At 37.8% G+C, this 20,483-nt stretch overlaps 1 protein-coding gene across 5 annotated transcripts in view; it reads right to left on the bottom strand.

Annotated features, from left to right (window-relative positions):
* The window catches only part of LOC131688707 (neuroligin-1-like), a 757,193-nt gene that overhangs the window by 378,684 nt on the left and 358,026 nt on the right, over window positions 1-20,483 (bottom strand). The window lies entirely within an intron of this gene.

Consider the following 20,483-nt stretch of genomic DNA (forward strand, 5'->3'; position numbering starts at 1 on the left):
AATTCGAGTAAATCCTTTCTTGAGCATGTTTTCCTTATCATGAAGATGGAAATATGCAAAAATAAAAAGTTCATCATAATCAGAAATAGTTATCAGACTACATCAAGGGACGGGAAGAATATTTTAACAGCTTTAGTTTATTATAAAGAAAAAAAAATTGCCCGCTTTAGTCAATGTCCCCATTTTGTCAGCCTAAAATACGCCATGAGACTGATAAAAATGGGTCTTTATTGTATGTATTATTCACTGTGTTTCACATTAATAGGTACATTTCATTTTTGGGGATTTTTTATTGTATCGAACTACAACAATTTTTAGGTAATTTTCAAGGGGTTTTTTTTAAACTTCTTCCAAAATTTGGCGAACCTATTCCAATTCATATACCAATTAATTGGTATACTTAAGGGTTAATATGTTGCAGATAGAGAAAATACTGAAATTTTCAGCTTTTTTCTTACACAATATTACGAAAGATTATTAAACAATTTTTCTTAATAAGTTTGTGAAAATTATAAACTATTTGAAATTTTTTTAATAATTTTATTTTTTATTTAACCGTGATTTTTTAATAAATAGTGACCATCGCTTCACAACGTAGTCTATTTTTCATGGCTTGCGGTGAGCTCGAATTGCTGAACTGAAAATTATGGAATAGAAATTAATTTTTGGTATTCTTTACTTTACTCGCCGCGCAGATAGCTCTGAATTAGACCCGCTGGTGCCCTAAGACGATTTCGCTAGATTTTCAGAGCACTGTGCACCCAGTGCATTAACGCAAGTGACGGAAGGTTATCGAAAAGTTTCGTGAAAATGAAAATTCCAGTAATGATGATGATTTTCCCAAACGGTTCGTTTTCGAGAGGTTTTTCTTTGTTCTTTGACATTAGGATTAGCGATAATAATTCAAATCAAAGATACTACTGGGAAGTCACCTTTAGAAAAAGTCGATGTCGAAGTAAAATTTGGAACTATGCACGCATGCACTTCAGAGATAGCGTGATATCCGGAGCTGCGATTTCATTTCAACCCTTTTTTGTGAAAATGGCGATACTTACAAATGTAAACATAAGGCTTTTTTCATACATGCGAATGAGGGCTTTGAAACGCAACCAATTAACCTAAAATTTTGATTCTACGATATTGCTTTCTTAAACTACAGCAAAAAATACAACGGGCGAAACTGTATTTTTGTTTGTTTATTTAAAGTTTCGCCCTCCACGCTCCATGCAAACAAACAGGGCGATACTTTTTTGCTAGCAAAATATATTTATAAGCGAAACTGTCATTTTCGTATTTTTTTAGGATTATCAAGCTGATACCAGCTGTAAATAGTAACAATGATCGCTATTGAAAAAAACCCGGACGAAATCGGTGGTGTAGAACGGTAGTTATTGTAAAAAAACGTAAGAACGATACTTCAATGCTGGTAGGTGGGACCGAAAAAGTAAACAATCGCCAAAGGGGCGATACCATCATTTTGTAAATTTCAATAGCAAAAACAAATTTTAATTTAATAATTTCAAATACTTTATGAAGTTTTGGGTTTCGATCACTGAATCATGCAATCTAGGATGTAAAAAACACAATAGTTCTTAAATAAGAAATAAAAGTCTGGAAATATTCACTGTTGATTTTCTTTGAATGGTGTCACTGCTAGTATCGCCCTTTTCAAGAAAAAGCGATGATTTCTTAGTTCTCAGTCGCGTTGGTGATTTGAGTAAAGTATAAACTTCAAATCGATTAAAAAAATGCGATTTTTTGGCTCAGTACAATATATAACCCCTTTAGGAAAATTCAGTTTTCCCACCACAATTTAGATATTTTATTAACAGAGCATTAACAATAATTCGTAGCTATGTCTATTTTATGGGCCATTTTTTCGCTTCCCATTGATTTGATTTGAGATTTCTAGCACTGATGTTGTCCTATGCTGATTTGAGCGATTCTCTGAGTCCTGCCACTTTCCCATGTAGTATGTGTTATCAAAAACATCGCGAAGCATCAAGTTCTAAATGTTCTCAAACGATATAATATCCGAAGAGAGTGATAAGAGTTATAAGAAATGTCTCATCACACTGTTAGGTGGATTAAAAGCGTTTTTTTACTACGGATTGCGTTACTCCGTGAAACTGCTATCCTGTCGGCGTTTATTCTTTATGTTACCGAAATCAATTCCAGCTTTGTATCGGCTCAGTCGGTCAGCCAACCCACGCACGCACGCACCGGTTTTTCAGTGGGTGCAAATTACTGGAACCAACAGGAAAACACATAAATCTTTTGGCTGCCGATCCGATCGTTTATTCCACCCTATCTGTGTTGCCGCCGCGGTCAGTGGTTTCGACTGCCGTGAAGCGTTTTTGTGGAGAAATATTGACGGACGCGCACCGGATCGGACGTCCCACCGTATTTAGAAGTTGGTTTTTTGATAATACTCATCCAGGCGGAAGTTTAATTTTCTGTTTCATTTAAAATCCCTGAAAATCGTTGAATATGCGTAACGCGCTGAGTCGCTTCTGAGCTAGCGAAAGATGGGTGAGTGCTTTGGGGGTGTTTGTATATGTGACAGGGTTGGTTATGCGTAGTATGTGATTTTCCACCGGATAGTTGCATAGTAATCACCAAGCTAGGCGAACCAATTTGGATTTAAACGAAAATATGTCAATGTGTCAAAACTTAGCGGCAAAAAACAAAAGCACACTATCCCTGATCCTGTTAGCTGGGTTAGAACATTTTTGGTGACAGGATGTAGTATCGAGACATAGCTTTTTAAAAACGAAAATTCTCCAGTATAATTTGAACTAACCTTCTGGAGATGGAGCTCGAATGCAACTATTCCTCGGTGCGTATGAGAGAATAGTCATTCAAAATTTTCAAAAATTTGATTTATTTTCATTGCATTTTATGAAAGGTGTAAGTGTCTACTATATTGTGTTATACGAGTTTTTCGATCCGCGCATCAAAAAAGTTTCGACAGGCCATTGATCGAAGCGGCGTTCCTAGACCTCCATGGGAGGTATTCGGCTCGAGACGCGCACCACAGGTAGAAACCTTTTCATGGCATTATGCACGTTCACAGAATGCTTCGCGTTGCACTGTTCATGTGTACAGGTCTCGAGAACGTATCTCACGGATTAATCTGTACAGACATCGCAGACTAATCGTGAGTTATGCAATAAAAATTGGACTAAACCGTTTTGCGCGTTAAGGGCACAAGACCTAATTTTAATTAGGGTGATGAGCCTATTTTGGCACCATTAGGGAGAGGCTCGCACTATTTTTTGAACAACTTTAAAAGAAGCCATATTATCTATAACCTTTCTCAGAATAAAGTATCAGTGTACTGTTACTTAAACATCTATATAATGCTTATTTAGCAGAATTGCCTCAATTTTCAGCATAAATGAAAATAAATGTTCCATTCTGTGCATCTATTCCTACCTCAACGATCCAATTATCGCCTCATGGGTGTGCCAATTTCCACCTCATCGAAAAAAAATCTAGTTGAAACGCAATGCCTCATATTCCATTTGCGTCGATTCTAACTAGGTATCCAGCTCATGGACGCCAACGTGTGATTTGTAAAACGAATCATTCTGCTTTTTCAGCCGATCAAAACAAACGTAAACATCACGCACATCAATGAAACTCATCAGCTGTTAGTAGAAGAGCGCCCAGAATTGCGCACGCAGAAAAAAACCATTCGAAGGTTAGCAACTGGAATGACAAGTTTCATATCACACATTGCTTTCTCCCAATCCGAATTGTATGTGCAGATGAAAATAAAATATCTGCAATCAACAATTAATTGAATAACTTGAAGTAATTGATTACTTATACCTGAAATTGCATTACATTATATTTACAGGTTCCTGTTTTGGTTTGGCCGCACTGGTAATTCTTTTCTGTATGATGGATACAAAAAGTTGGTTTTGATTGTGGTAGTGTATCAGCAAAACATGCCAATAATAGGAACCCCCGTATTTAGTTTTATCCTATTATAACACTAGGCCTATTCTAGTGTTTGACGGGTGATTTTAAAGTGAATTATCGTAAAAAGGCTCTCCAGCTAAAATAAAGGTATGTGTCAGTGCAATGTTTAGTATATTTGTGCTGGAGTAACGAGATATGAGGCGGTAAATGCTGTCTCGTGTTTATTTTGCTAAGCGCCGTTGCATCCAGTTTTGGTTCACTACGTGAGTGAGGCGGATTAGTAGATATTTCAATAAGGTGATTTTGTTTTAATTAAAAGTTGGATTTAGAGGATAGTTCTAAATACATGTGTGCACAACAAATAAAGAATATAACTTGAGCTTATTTTTTCTCACCTGTTTTAGCCAAATCGATAGTGTCATTATCTCATATGCTTGGTTCGAAACGAAGGGGTACGAAATAGGGTCACAATAGGCTCTACTGCTATAATAGGCACATCACCCTAAGTTTTGTTTTTTTTTGTGTTTCGAATTCATCTCGTCAGTAACTAACACCATCTGGGTGTCTAGTTAAACGATGTATCTAAACTAGTACCCAAATTAGCACTAGTTAGACACAAAAAATTCCAAACAGTTCACACGACATATGTGAACGCCTAAAGCCACATGTCCCGAATGATGTCCCGGGAAGCAAATATAGCTCTGGTTTGCTGACGAGAAAGCGAAGACGAACTCTTGTCTTTTGGTTCAAGAAACCAAACGCCTGGTATTATGCAATAAAAATTGGACTGAACCGTTTTGCGCGTTAAGGGCACAAGACCTAATTTTAATTAAGTTTTGTTTTTTTTTTTTGTGTTTCGAATTCATCTCGTCAGTAACTAGCACCATCTGGGTGTCTAGTTAGACGATGTATCTAAACTAGTACCCAAATTAGCACTAGTTAATCGTGAGTTGTCAAACAACCAAACCGAAAATTTCTGGTCAAAATTGTTGAAATCACTCCTAAGACTGCCGTGTCCTAATCGCCATTTTTTTATTTTGATACATATCAACTCCAATTCGTCTTTATAAATCATATTCATTTTTTTTTATTCAGGCTGAAATACCATTTATTTTTAGTAGGTGTACGTCATATTGGATCGGCCATTTTGAATTTCCAAAAAACTTCCATCGAATTGTTACAAAACATTGACATTCTACCACGAGTTATGCATCGAAAGTATTCTCAAAACTTTAAACGCGTTAATCTCAAAACATGATTTTTCAAAACTACGTACAATCTCATTTCAAAACGGTTCAATTTAAAGACTTCATCTTTTGACCTATCGAAAGAAAACCTATAAAAACTACAAATTGAAGACAAAAATATAACCATTTTGAGCTTGAGCTTGTGCGACCACCCCTGGCTGCTACTCCGTTATCGATCTGGACTAGCTGAAGTTGCACAGGGAATCAGCAGATAATTATGCCTGGGAGCAGCGAAACATCTTTCAATGTGCAATTCCTGGTAATCCTAAAGTGTTTATTGATCAGCACCGGCGCCGGCCAGGCCCGAACCTAGATCGCAGAAGGAAAGGGAAGGAATTGTTAGTCCGATACTTGCTTTTGCTAGGGGCCGTATATACTACTGCGCACTCCACAAGTATCACGGGAGGAGGAATTTGTTAGTAAGTATTGAAAAGTTGGATTTTACTTCTTCTTTACCGACGCCAGAGAGGTGACTCTACTATCTGGAATAAATATCGATCCATCAACTCATAGACCGGGGACCAACGGCTTTACTTCCCTTCCGAAGGAAGACGTGACCACAGATTGTTTCACCTCAGAAAAATCTCAACGACCTCGGTTGGAATTGAAACCAGGCCAACTGGAATGAGTGGCGGTCACGCTTACCACTCAACCACCGGCGCCGTCTTGAAGACGAAAATATAACCATTTTGAATACTAAAACTGTTTCGTTCAATGCTTTTCACTAAAAAATTCCAAATTTTGCTTACATTTTGGTCATTTGAATGAGAACCTCCCTTTAAACGTGTGGACTTGATCAAATTTTAGAAATGTACATTGTATCATCATTTAAAACAACTTTTTTAATATGTATTGCGTGTATATGACTGGTTTACTACCTTAGACTAAGTGCAAAGTAAGAATTCTTTCACTACAAGACGATCCTTTTTTCTCAACACAAAATACTACTTATGATGATTGTTAAAACATTTAGAATTACGAGTAGAGATGTTCTTAATTTTCAAGAAGGGAAAAACAAGACCAGCGATACCGATGCCAGGGGTGGGCGTAGCGTAGTTGGTAAATCGATTACCTTGTACGCAGCGCACCTGGGTTCGAGTCCCGACCCCGCACATAGGATTAGAAATTTTTCATAAGAGATTTTTCTAACCCGAAGAGGCGAATGACCTTAAGGTTAAAACCTCTATAATCGAAATAAAAAAAACTACTAGGGACAGCCATATGGGGTTGTACGAATTGCAGACGTAGGACTGCAATATGTGAAATATTTAATTTCTTATTACATTTGGATTAATAATTAATCAAACATTTCTTTCTACAGTTCACTTCATGAATCAAACCGTCTTGCTCATCAGGTCATTTTATTTACAATGAGCGATCGAATCCGATTAAAGAAAGCAGACAGAAAACTGCGATGGAAAACCAAACTAATATCTGGAACTACTTTAAAATTTTAAAAAGTTTTCTATGGTGTGCGGTAAACAACCAGACCGATGCTTAAAAATCATGTTTTAGATAATACAGTCACAGTTCTTGTATAGGACAAGCTTTATAGTTTTATTTTGCCGCTATTGTAATTTTCCTAAAGTACACATAAATGTAGCGAATGCAGTGGTCTTAATCATATATCGAAGCAAAACATATATAAGAATCGAAAATAGTTTTATGGATGGACTTAGATGCATTTTATGCAGCGATTTTTTGAGTAACAGTGCACCCATTCATAAATAGGCTTTGTAGTACCTATGTATTGGTAGAATCAAAGTGGGATAGGTTAGGTGGAAATGAATCTCGTGGAATCAATAAATTGATGAAACGTAAATAATAAACCTTCGTTGCACTTTCTTCTATCCATTCACGTGAATTGTTTTCGTCTCCTTGGCCTGTCATGGAGACGACAATGCAAAGAAAAACCGAAAGCTTTGGCTTCGCGCAACGAAAGCTCATATTTCTATCATACACGCAACACTTGGATATACTTACACATTCGCCTCAAACAATAAACCCAAGCGAACCGGTGTACCGTGCTTGAATCAAAAAACTGTGCCAGTACATCGTACACGAATGGAAGATGAGCAAAGCAAAATGAGTCAACGGTGGTGATGACGGGTGGTGCGAAAGAGACAACTAGTACCACGACGCTAGCCTCTGCTACACTGGCTGTGGGAGCATGCAGCGCAGTGCTCTGCTCTGCCTGCTGTCCAAGAGGCAACTGAGCTTACCCTACCAAATCTGCTCTTTAAATAGTCGATGATGACGTCATTCATAGAAGCGTTGCGCGTTAGGTACATAAATCTGTCGCGCCAGACTAGGGAAGCGCAGCTTTCTGTGTGCAAATGCGTGGTATTTTAACTATGTTGAACATTATTTAAAATTTTAATGCCATGATATCAAAAATCTTTGGGTTTATCTATTGGAATCTATTCTTAGAAGTATTTCTGAGCGATATGCGCAAAAAAATTAAAAATTTACCGTAAGATGGCTGAATTATAATCGTTTAAAATTGGACCACTTTTCGTTACATACCATTTTTGTTAAATTTGCAGAGTGCACCCCCATATCGAAAACAAAGACGAGTCCTACGTCAAAAAAAAGCAACGATGCCAGATGTGACAACAGGTCTTCATTTTGATGACATTTGAAATATTTTTTCATAATTTGAAGATTTTTTTTACAAATTTGGCAGATTACTGGTATAAGTTTGGCTCAAAAGTAACAACCGATTCCAAATTCGAATCAATGAAAATATTTTTTTAATTATCATTTGAAAAATATTCCCTAACACTATTTCTGTAAAATAAGCGAGTGTAATAAAAGTAGCTGAATAAAGCGCAGCTCTCTCTCCATCTTCTCTCTCTCTATTACTCATTCGAACTAAAGCACCATGTCAGAAGGTCTCACGAAATCGGATTTAAAATAAACTGTGAATGCTGTGAAAAGTTTCCGCCGAAGAAACTAAAGGCAACGAAGAAATTCAATATTTCCATCTCACGGCGCGGCGCGTCATTCATAATGCAACAATCTACGTAGGGATCCAGCTAACCTTCGTAGGGATCTAAAAAATGTTACACTTCCTTAATTCCATACTAGAGCTAAGGTTCTAAGTTTGACAAGGAAACTCTAGTTTTGGGCGGTGATCTTAATTTTTTTGGGCCGGGTGTAACAGATAATTTGAACTTTTTTTTATTTTGATTATAGAGATTTTAACCTTAGGTCATTCGCCTCCTTTCTGGTTAGAGAAATCTCTTTTGGAAAAATCTCTAACATTATATGCGTGGTCGGGAACCGAACCCAGATGAGCGGCGTACAAGGCAATCGATTTACTTACTACGCTACGCCCGTCCCCATAATTTGAACTTTTTAGTACTAAATTTATTTTATATTCAAAGAAGTGTAAGTAGGGCATTTACCATTACCTTGATTGAAATTTGCTTTGTCTGGCCCTTTATTTCAAGACGGCCAAGATGCGTTTACCAAAGTTTTCGGTTATATAAAAATTGTTATTGCTATTATATTTTACACTAATCCTCACCTAACAGTTTTTGCTAAGAAAAAAACTGTTTAATTCACCAAATCAATCACTATTGCTGTTACTTATCTGGTACTATTGCTTGACGGAGGGCGGGTTGTCTCTTCCGACTGGGCCGATCCACAACGATCGAGCTTTACCTATGTCTTCAACTGTTTAGTACAGAGGTGAGCTTTGTTTCTTCATTGAAAACTCCCTAGCGCCTTTGATGAACCATCGGATTTTTTGCTTGAATTTCTAACTGCTTCTTATTCCTTATAATTTGTGGATAGCAATGCTCGTTTGCATTATCTTCCACAGCGAGAGTGGTTGGTACTTTTGGATTCTTATCGATTAGCAGGAATCAGGAATTGTGCCAACCAAGCTCGAATCGTCGTTATCTAATAATAAGTACATCGTTTTTAATCACTTAAACGTCTCGCTTGTTATCTTCAGATATCGTAATCCCAAATACACGAGCTGGAATCTCTACGAAAAGGGTTTGGCGACTAGGTTTCAGGGGTATTTTCCGACGATTGAAACTCCACGTGACTTGAATGAGGTCGTGGATAAAACAAGCTTACTCATATTAGCAGCATACCAAGCGGCTTACCCACTTCGAGTTTTGCGTGCTTCTAAAGGAACACCTTGGTGGAATACCGAACTTGTTCCACTCAAAAAGTTATGTAGAAGAGCTTAATATCGCAGACCTAGAGACGGGTCGGAGGCATTTAAGTTGGCTCGCAAAGCATACAGAAATGCCCTTCGATCCTCTGAGCGAAGTGGTTGGAAAAGAATCTGCACAAATGTCTCAAGGCTCAACGAGACTAGTAGATTAAATAAGTTACTTTCAAAATCGAAAGACTTTCATGTCAGTTTAATTAGACCTGCAAACGATAAATACTCGTCTGACGACGATGTAGTACTAAACTGTCTTCATGACACACACTTTCCAGGCTGTACGGAGCCATCACTGACGACTTCCCCAGACTTCTTTTGAGATAGTTCTGATTCTTGGGCATTTGCTCGTATAATTGTGACGACCGAATCGATCAAATGAGCGATTGAAATATGTAATCATTCCAGTTTTACTACAAAAAGGATATGAACACTTCAAGCAGATTTTGAAAAAGGTTCTTACTTCTAGCACAGACTAACAAACATAACACTCGAAAATAATGCTTCGCCCACTTTAACGATCATTTTAAATATATTTATAGTTGTGACTGGCCACATTTGCAGTTATGGCGCCACTGACATATGAACAAGCATAGGGGGATAGACCACTAGTGAAAAATTGTTCCCAAACTTGAGAGGTAACACACCAGCAAATGAATGTTTGAGATCGTGAATGAAAGGTGGAGCTAGTGTTCTGGGAAAATTTCCGGATCAATGTTTTCTGAGTGACTTCCTTCATAGTGTTATGTCTGTTAGTGTGTGCTTCTAGTATTGCAACAGGATACATTCCATTAGCGTGGTGGGAAATAACTGTAAAATTCATTCCCAAAGGCGTCACTTATGAGGAGGTAAAGAGATTTAGACCTATCAGTCAGACAACCTACCTTCTCAAATCATTGAAACGTTTAATCGACCACTACATTCGGGATGTTAGTTTGGGCGAGCACCTGCTGCATGTAATGCAACATGCATATCAGCGAGGAAAGTCTACTATCACCCTGTTATACAAAGTTGTCTAACTTTTTCACAAAAACAATCAAGTTTAGGAGTTTTTGTCGATATTGAAGGTGCTTTTGACTACGAGTCTTTAGAATCCATTTTGGAAGCACCACGAGGTCATAGAGTAGCTTCATGTATCACCAATTCGATGCACGCAATGCTTAGCAACCGACATCTGTGCGCATCGTTAAGACAAGTACAGATAAGAAAACTGAGTGTCTGCGGATGTCCTCAAGGTGGTGCTATCACCACTTCCATGGAACCTTGTCGCCGATGGCTTGTTGAGGGAACTTAATGAGCTTGCGTTTCCGGCATATGATTTCGCCGATGATTATCATATAATGGACAGCGGTATTTGCATTAACACACTTTTAGATATGATGCAACAAGCCTTATGTGTTGTTGAGCAATGGTGTCTTCATGTAGGACCATCAGTAAATCCAAATAAAACATCAATAGTGCTTTTCACGCAATGAAAGATTATAACTGGAGCTCGTCTGTTGCAGTTCTTTGACTCTGAAATTATCGTCGCAGATCAAGATTAGCACGTTGGGGTAATTTTTGGCCCAAAACTTAAATGGATAGCTCACTAAGATTTCAGAATCAAGAAAGTTTGTATGGCCTTCGTCCAATGTAGACGGGCTTTCGGCCAAGCTTGGGGACTCAAACCCAAGTTCATTCAGTGGATCTACACAACAATTGTTAAACCAACCTAAACTTTAAACTGGCATACGGGAGCCTTGTTTGGTGGAAGGTGGGAGAAGTCATGACAATCCAATCAAAGTTAAACCATCATTAGAGGATGGTCTTGATGGCTATGACTGGTGCGTTCTCGACAACACCTACTGCTACTCTAGAGGCCTTCTTTAACATTAAACCACTATAAGTGTTTCTGAAACAAGAAGCTCTTTCTTGTTCATGCCGTCTTAAGGTTACGGGGTCTGAAACAGTAACCCAAAAGATCGTGCAACTAGCCACACAAGACTATGGTCCCAAATGGTTACTTGGAATGAGTATACGCTTGCTTCTAGTGACCTTACACTCACGTGTAGTTTTCCTTCTAGAACTTTTATGTAGGGTTGACACTAGTGCTGGTTGCCATCTGCTGGTGCCATCATGCTGCCAACCAGCACGCTACCAGCATAATGTAAACGCCTACCATCTGCTGGTGCCAGCTGCTGACAAGCGTTTACATTATGCTGGTAGCGTGCTGGTTGCCAGTATGCTGGCACCAGCAGATGGCAACCAGCACTAATGTAAACTGGGCATTAATGTGAGAATTCCTCTTCGCGAGGAATGACTGTCTGGCTGGATAGAGCGACAACTTGAAGAATACGTAGTTTGTTATACTGACGAATCCTCGTTGAAGGGTCAAGCCGGTGCTGGTGTCTATTGTCGTGAAATGAGATTAAACCAATCTCATTCGCTTGGTAGATACTGTACGTATTACAAGCAGAAATCTTCGCGTTTCTCTGTGGTGATCGGCACTTCAACAAAGAATTTGCGGTAAATTAATATATTTTTTCTCTAATAGTCACGCTGCCCTGAAACCACTTGGTTCGTCAGGTTTTAGACCGAAGTAAGTAATCGTATGTCGAACTCATTATTACTGGAAATGAATAGGCGGACGAATTGGCTACAGCAGGCACTGCGACTGACTTCTTTGGTCAAGAACCTGTTATACTATTTTTCTACCAGATGTGAGTACGAGAATGTCAAAGAATTTGTTGCATTTTTCCGAGCATAATTGCAGTATTCTAGTTAGGGCACTGACCGGACATTGCAAACTCAATTAACACATGGCTAGTATTCAGCGTGCTGCGTATTATTTGTGTGATCTTTGTGAATCCGATTACGAAATTCATATAATTTAATATGTAACTACCCTGCATTAATGCAATTGCATACCAGGATTCTTGGTTCTCCGTACATAGATGAACCTTTGTGCAGGTAGCTGAAACTCAAGGATATAGTACCAGCGAAGTGAATTTTGTGAAATGGAGATACCTGATCTGTTGCCCAATATTGCCATACCTGAGCTTCGTTATTTTACGATCACCAGCGTGGCGGTCCAGCATGAATTTTTTTCGTGTTATGTTCGAAAGAATCGCTTCCTTCCAGAAACTGCAGTGCATTTTTGCCTTTGTTGTACGATTTTGCCGAAATTGCAAAGAGAAATGCAATGATAGAGCTGCGAGTCATCGAGGGTAATAGTGAAGACTGTGCAACCTCGAAAAAGGTGAATCACCAAAGTCCAGTTGTGCCAAGTCTGGTCAGATGCATTAACCAGGAGAATTTGCATATTGGTCCTTCATCACTGCTAGCTACTGTTTGGAGACAGTTTGGGTTAACAATGGCCGCTCTGTTGTCCGCTATATCACACAGAGTTGCGTTAAATGTTTCAAGGTCAATATCATCACAATGAAGCAGTTTATGGGAACCTTCCGCCGAGTCGCTGTTGCAGAGCACAGGCATTTCAGAAGGTTGGCTTGGATTTTATTAGTCCGTTCCTAATTAAGCAAGCTGGACGGAAGTCAGCCCCTGTCAAAGGGTATAAATGCGTGTTCGTGTCTATGGCGACAAAGGGAAACCACCTGGAAATTGCTGTAAACCTGCTCGCTTAAGCATTCATCGCTTCACTACTTCGCTTTATTCCCCGTCGTGGTGGCCCTGAAGAGAAATTTTCGGATAACGGGACAAACTTTGTAGGCGCAAAGCACGATTTACATGAGTTGTGTTTGTTGTTTAAACAACAGCTGATGGAAGGAAATTTATGTGAATTTTGTCAACCCCACGAGATTCTATGGAGAATGGTTCCCCCAAGCGCACCCCATATGGGAAGAATTTGGGAAGTGAAGGAGTGAAAAGTACAAAAGCAAAAGAAGGTGTGCAATACGGCATTCCTCACGATGATTGAGTTTGCTACCCTACTGTGCCGAATTGAGGCGCTTCTGAATTCGCGGCCTTTGTATGCGCCATCCGAGGATCCAAATGATCTCGAACTGGCCACTTTTTAATTGACCGTTCGCTGATGGCGAATCCGGAGCCAATTTATGAGGTATCTGATGAAGCTACAAACCAGAATCAAATGGACCAAGAAGAAGGCCACGATTGTCATGATAAAGGAGGGCAATCTAGCTCCCCAATCGTGGAGACTTGCAAAAATCATTAAAACTCACCCAAGTTCGGACAACATGGTTCGAGTTGTCAACTTGACTACACAGTCTGCAATACTGGAATGGCCAATCCACAAACTGGCCCCGCTTCCAATTCTTGATAATTTTAAGTCGTCAACCACTTTTGCTGGGGAGGATGTAAGACATCCCGAGAAAATTTGAGAATGAAGATTTGCAGACCCCTCGCTTGCTGTGATTGATCGAGAAATTTCTCAACGCGTCGACGTTACAGAAACAGTAGAGAGGAAAATGACATTTTTGGCGCTTGTGTAATATAAAAGGGCGGTATGTGCGCGTCGGAAAATCCTAGTTATTGTGAGCCGTTGAAGGGAACAGTTTTACATTTCTTATAAAAGAAATGTATAGAATTCGCTCAAACTTTCAAGATTTTTTCCGAGGCCCGGAGGGCCGAGTCTTATATACCAATCGACTCAGCTCGACGATTTGGGACAATGTCTGTGTGTGTGTGTCTGTGTGTGTGTGTATGTAACGGACAAATTCTCATTCGTGTTTCTCAGCAATGGCTGAACCGATCTTATCCAAACCAATTTTAAATGAAAGAACTAAAAAACAGTATGAACGCTATTAATTTGTTTTTGATTCTGATGCTTAGTTTCCAAGATATGAATGTTTGAATGTGTAAAAATGGCGTTTTTTGCAGTTTTTTTAAATTATCTGCCGAAATTGACAACATAGATTAACACTTTATATTTTTTTAGACAGCTTTAACGAATACCTTTCAAACAAGCTATAGATTGTTGAAATCGGACTATTATCAAAAGAGATATTTAACATTGAATGCGGACGAAAGATTTTTATCATTTCCCATTGCCAGAAATATGACCAAAAACATGTAATCTATTATTAACGCCAAAAGGGCTTATTTTAGGTCAATAGTATCTTCGGAGAATATAATGGAGGCAATACGCCCTTTCTTTTGGTATTGTGCTTTTACTGATTAATCTCCCTATGAGTGAGATATTTTCACAAATTTTCTTGGAAGTGATTATATCGAAATGATGCCTTCAGCAAATTGTAGCTCTTACTTTTGCGAATAACTTTACTGAAGACATAAAATATCTATTTTGAATACTTTAAAAGTTATGGCTTGTTGTTTGTGGATTACCTTTTGTCGCCCATTTATTGTTCAATATAGTAATAATCCATTGAAATAAGCCAAACATTATTACGATAAAAAGAATTTTGTATTTCATTTTTCTATCTACAACCGCTAGAAATAATTACCGAGCACTTCCAAGTTGTCTGGAAGGAACTTGATACCTTATCAGTGCAAAAATGTTCATTTGTACGAACCTTCTGACTGCAATTTTTCTAACTGATAACCAACGGATCGATCGGAAACATATCGGAAAATGAAAGTGAAGTAAATAACTCCAAGCAACGGCGTAGCCAAGAGAAGGTTTTGGGGTTTAACAACTTCCCTCCCTACCACACCCAAACAATATATTGGATTGCAATTGAAAATTTATTGATGCAGACTGATTTAATTCAATATTACAATAACAATTATCTGATCCATACATTGATAACCTGTTGTTGTAAACATCATGAGGACTTTTGATAAATTGTCGGAATGGGGTCCTGATATGTAATTGATCTATTGGTCTTGATTTCACAGTTGCCTAATAGCATCAATAACAAATTCCTGCCTGAAAACATTCCAATAGAAAATTCCAGAGTTCTGTAATAAATCATAATCCTCAGATTTCTTTTCAAATTGAGCTCGCTTTTGTAGAAATGTACTGTAATAAGGGTCTTGATTTAACAGGAAGCGAAGTTAAAATTGATTTAATGTCTATGAAACATAGAACTGCTTACCAAAAAATGCATAACTTTCAACATTTGCCAAAAATGTTTTTGCCTTTCTCATTCACTCTAAAATTCGTCAATCTAATCCCCACACGGAGGACCGAGTGTCATATGCCAATCGACTGAGTTCGTCGAGATCGGAAAATGTCTGTGTGTGTGTATGTATGTATGTGGAAAAAAATGTGACCTCTGTTTCTCAGAGATGGCTGGACCGATTTACACATAGTTAGTCTCAAATGAAAGGTACAACCTTCCTATCGGCTGCTATTGATTTTTTTATTGATTGGACTTCCGGTTCCGGAGGTACGAGTTGAAGAGTGCAATCACACAGCAAATTCTCATATAAACTGAAATGAAAAATTTTCAAAATCAAATTTGTATTTTTGATGCCAAATGACTTTAAAATGCATGAAACATTGAGATGTTTGACAAAAATTGACTTCTTTGGACTTTGGTACATTTTTGCCTTTCTCATATAGAAAGGTTATGCAATCACTCTAAAAATCGTCAATCATACCGGCCCGGAGGGAGTATGCAGTGAGGGGTTGCTACTTTAAAATTAAAACTAATTTAAAATTTCTTAACAAGTTGAAAATTTTCGGCAGGACCTGGACCTCCCGGATCTTTCTCCATGATCCGCCGCTGGTTTCAAGCGATGTTTCAGTATCACATAGTATCTCAAGATCGTGACTGTCGATCCATTGTATGTATGTGCAAATCGTACTCAACATGTAATATTCATTTCCACCATTGTATTGAACATAACCAGCCATGGAATCGTAGTCTGGACAAATGAGAAAAGCACAATTGCACCACTAGATGGATTGAAACAGGTTTTTATTTTGGGAATGCCTCGAGTTGAGACGAAAACCTAATATGATTAATAACGAGGATAACACTTTCCGAATGTAGAGAGAAATTTATGAAAAATGACGATTTCCATTCGACTCTAGCAGGTCCTGATCGATTTTGATGAGAATTTGATTTTTGTTGTATGACCAATTGTATGTATAGGTCAAATGTTTAAAAACAGTAATTTAAGGTCAAGATAACATCATTTTGAAACCGCCAATTTCGGAGGTTTAGTATCTTCGATGAGTTTTACAAACGAACAGCGCATCATTTGATAAAATAATTTTGACGGTATATCGTCCAAGAAGTATTTATGGTGAATTTTCTCAGGTTAATATTCATGACTACAATAAAGTCTCAACAAATTCGCTAAAGACACGAACCTTGTTACTATTTTCGGGAAAATAATTCTGCATAATTTTAAAACTTCAAAAATTATGGTTTCGGAATTATGCCGTTTGGACAGTAAGATCGATTTTCACCAAACCCCCGCCAAACCGAATTTCTGGCTACGCCGCTGGCTTCAAGTAAGTAGAAACAAAGTCGTTCTACACTCGTTCACAAGAAACTTCTTCGAATGCTGAATATCTATTATAATACATTGACACCCCAATTGTATCAGCCAAATATGAATTGCCAAATATGATTTTTTTATTGCATCGAACTACAACAATTTTTAGGTAGCTTTCAAGAGGTTATTTTATAGACTTCTTCCAAAATTTGGCGAACCTATTCCAATTCGTATACCAATTAATTGGTATACTTAAGGGTTTATATGTTGCAGATAGAGAAAATACTGAAATTTTCAGCTTTTTTCCTACACAATTTTACGAAAGCTTATTAAACAATTTTTCATAATAAGTTTGTGAAAATTATAAACTATTTGAAATTGTTTAATAGTTTAATTTTTATTTAACCGTGATTTTTTAATAAATAGTGACCATCACTTCACAACGTAGTCTATTTTTCATGGCTTGCGGTGAGTACAATCTCTCGAATTGCTGAACTGAAAATTATGGAATAGAAAATAATTTTTAGTGTTCTTTACAGATTTAACTCGCCGCGCAGATAGATCTGAATTAGACCCGCTGGTGCCCTAAGACGATTTCGCTAGATTTTCGGAGCACTGTGCACCCAGTGCATTAACGCAAGTGACGGAAGGCTATCGAAAAGTTTCGTGAAAATGAAAATTCCAGTAATGATGATGATTTCCCCAAACGGTTCGTTTTCGAGAGGTTTTTATTTGTTCTTTGGCATTAGGATTAGCGGTAATAATTCAAATCAAGGATACTACTGGGAAGTCACCTTGAGAAAAAGTCGATGTCGAAGTAAAATTTGGAACTATGCACGCATGCACTTCAGAGATAACGTGATATCAGGAGCTGCGATTTCATTTCAACGCTTTTTTGTGAAAAGGGCGATACTCACAAATGAAAACATAAAGCTTTTTTCATACATGGGAATGATAAATAAATAACCCCTTTAGGAAAATTCAGTTTTCCCACCACAATTTAGGTATTTTATTAACAGAGCATTAACAATAATTCGTTGGAATGTCTATTTTATGGGCCATTTTTTCGCTTTCCCATTGATTTGGTTTGAGATTTCTAGCACAGATGTTGTCCTATGCTGATTTGAGCGATTCTCTGAGTCCTGCCACTATCCCATGTAGTATGTGTTATCAAAAACATCGCGAAGCATCAAGTTCTAAATGTTCTCAAACGATATAATATCCGAAGAGAGTGATAAGAGTTATAAGAAATGTCTCATCACACTGTTAGGTGGATTAAAAGCGTTTTTATATTAACAGTTGCTATATATAAGTTAGTTTTAAGTTACTAAATAGAAGCATGAAAAGAAGTTAAGTGGTTTTAATAGCAATTCGACCCTCCGCACAAGTGTTCACTAGGTTCCAGAGTCCACCTCCCAAGTTAGAGGAAGTTACAGTCTACCTCTGAACAGAGTATATAAATTAAATTGAGTACTTCAAAACACTGTTTTGGACCATTGTGCATTGATGACGATCACAAGTCGACAATTAATTCATTTTTTTTTTGGTTTTTTGCCGTAAGCACCTAAATCTTATTTAAAACTTTTTTGGTGGCATCCAACGAAGAAAACAGATTGAAGTGATGAGTTAAACAAAAACAATCGTGTGAAAAAAGTACGGTGGGTAATGAATTAAAATCAGTCATTAGACGATAATAAAAGCCTCGTCCTTGGTATCTAACGGATAAATTGCATAAATTAAATATGTTGGGTGGCACCCACGGTTGTGTGTGATTCCTCTCTAGACTATGGAAACAGCTGTACGATCAATGTCACCGATACGATCATCATATGTTCTCCCTGGGACGTCATCATAGCCTAGAAATATCAAAAGGGTTTGTACATTGGGCCGGATTCCCAAGGGTTGCAGGTTAAAATACTGCCCCCGAGGATATTTTTTCACATAATTGCTCACCATTTCGACGTTTGATATGACCAAAAAAACATTACAAGTCGATTTCGAGATTACTGTCGATAAAAGATTCAGTAATGTGACAGTAGGGGAACTCGGGGCTATTCAGACAGTGGGAGTAACTCAGACCCCTCGATTTCTGGGAAAATAGCAAGAATTTCTGATTATCGTACATATTCGTGGAACCGCTATTTTGAAACATTAATTTTGAAAGCTGAATTTGATTCTTTGTTCTTTGTGGAAAGGAGATACAACGTGTTTCGTTTTTTTGCCATTCTCAAAACAAAAATCATTATAATGGAAAACCCGTGATTAAAGCAACAAATAAAAGTGAAAAAATATAAGGTAAGTATTTTGGAAAGCTTGAGGCTCCTATGTTATGGAATGATTTTTGTTTGAGTGAAAACAAAAATATTTTCGAGACGCTCACCACATTTGTGCGAAATGAGCGAACGGGACTATTCGGACCCCCTATTCCTTCAACCACCGTTCAGCGACTACGCACACCATTGCACACGCCGCAGCAAAGAAAATATATGGGTCGCCGATCGACAGCTGTGACGAACCAGATTAAGGTTTTGTAAAGGAATTTATTTTTTTTTTTTTTTTGCACTGCAGATTATTGCTTCTTAAGGAATATTTCATAGCTAAACATAATTCCATTGCAGAAAATTAAAGAAAAATCACGGTCTGAATTGCCCCGTATGGAGGTCCGATTCACCCCTACATTGTGAAAGGATGAAAAAACGTAGAGATTTGCAAATCGTCGCCTAGTGGGGAAAATGACCCTTCTATGGCACCAAAATGTAGCTGAGGTTTCAAACTTACAATTAGGACCTTTGACGGGTAAATTTTCTCACATCTATCCACACTATGTCTGGAATAAATATAACAAAGTTTTCGTTTCATTTTTTACTCTTCTAGAGGTCAGAATTACCGATATTTTTAGGATTTCTAACTAAAATTAATACCTTGTTCGTTACAAAGGAGGTTTTCACTTTTCTGGTAAGCTTTTTATTAAAAAAATAAGGATTTCATCTTCATATCACTAAATACGATAAACATTTTGTTTTACGTTTCATTGCAGAGAGCGAGCCAGGACAGAATGTAGAGCGAGTAAAGGCGCTATAACATAGGCTCGTTAGACAGGACAGGGCTTCTGTCATATCCCAGGAACCTAGGACCAAAGGAGTGACATTAACCCTCTTAACCAAGTCACTCCCAACGATTTATCAAATCCTCATCAAATTGAAACAGTCGGTACGGTTGTCCACGTTTCTTCCTTATTTAAGGTTTGAAGTAGTTCGTTGATTAAATTCTTCATTAAATGAAAAATCAATTTGTAGTATAATTTTGAATCATCCTCACTTTGTACGCTGCACAGTTGGCCTGGCCGCTTTAATGATTGTGTCACATATCATAAATTGTAGGCAAACGTCTGCAATTTTCCAGGATCCCTACATGTATTGGCTGTGTATGTGTAGACTAGACTAGACTAGAATTTTATGTTATGGAGCAGGAAGAGAAATTCTCTCAGCTTACAATTGTGCAGCTGCCAATGATTCTAAGAAGCATACGCTCGACTACATTACTAAATTTTGTTTCGCTTGAATCCGAAGGGAAAATTTAATTCATCGAAGTCTACTACTAGCAAGATTAGCGAACTTATGTAGCAACTTAAATCCACATACAAAATCTTTTCGTTTTTTTGCTAGCTTGCAATTCCGCGAATCGAAAAACTTGCCACATGAAAATCCGTGTGCATAGTAACTTGTGTAAGTTTAAATTTATTTCTCTTCATT

Source organism: Topomyia yanbarensis, chromosome 3 (genome assembly GCF_030247195.1).
Source record: "Topomyia yanbarensis strain Yona2022 chromosome 3, ASM3024719v1, whole genome shotgun sequence".
Taxonomy (NCBI): Eukaryota; Metazoa; Arthropoda; class Insecta; order Diptera; family Culicidae; genus Topomyia; species Topomyia yanbarensis.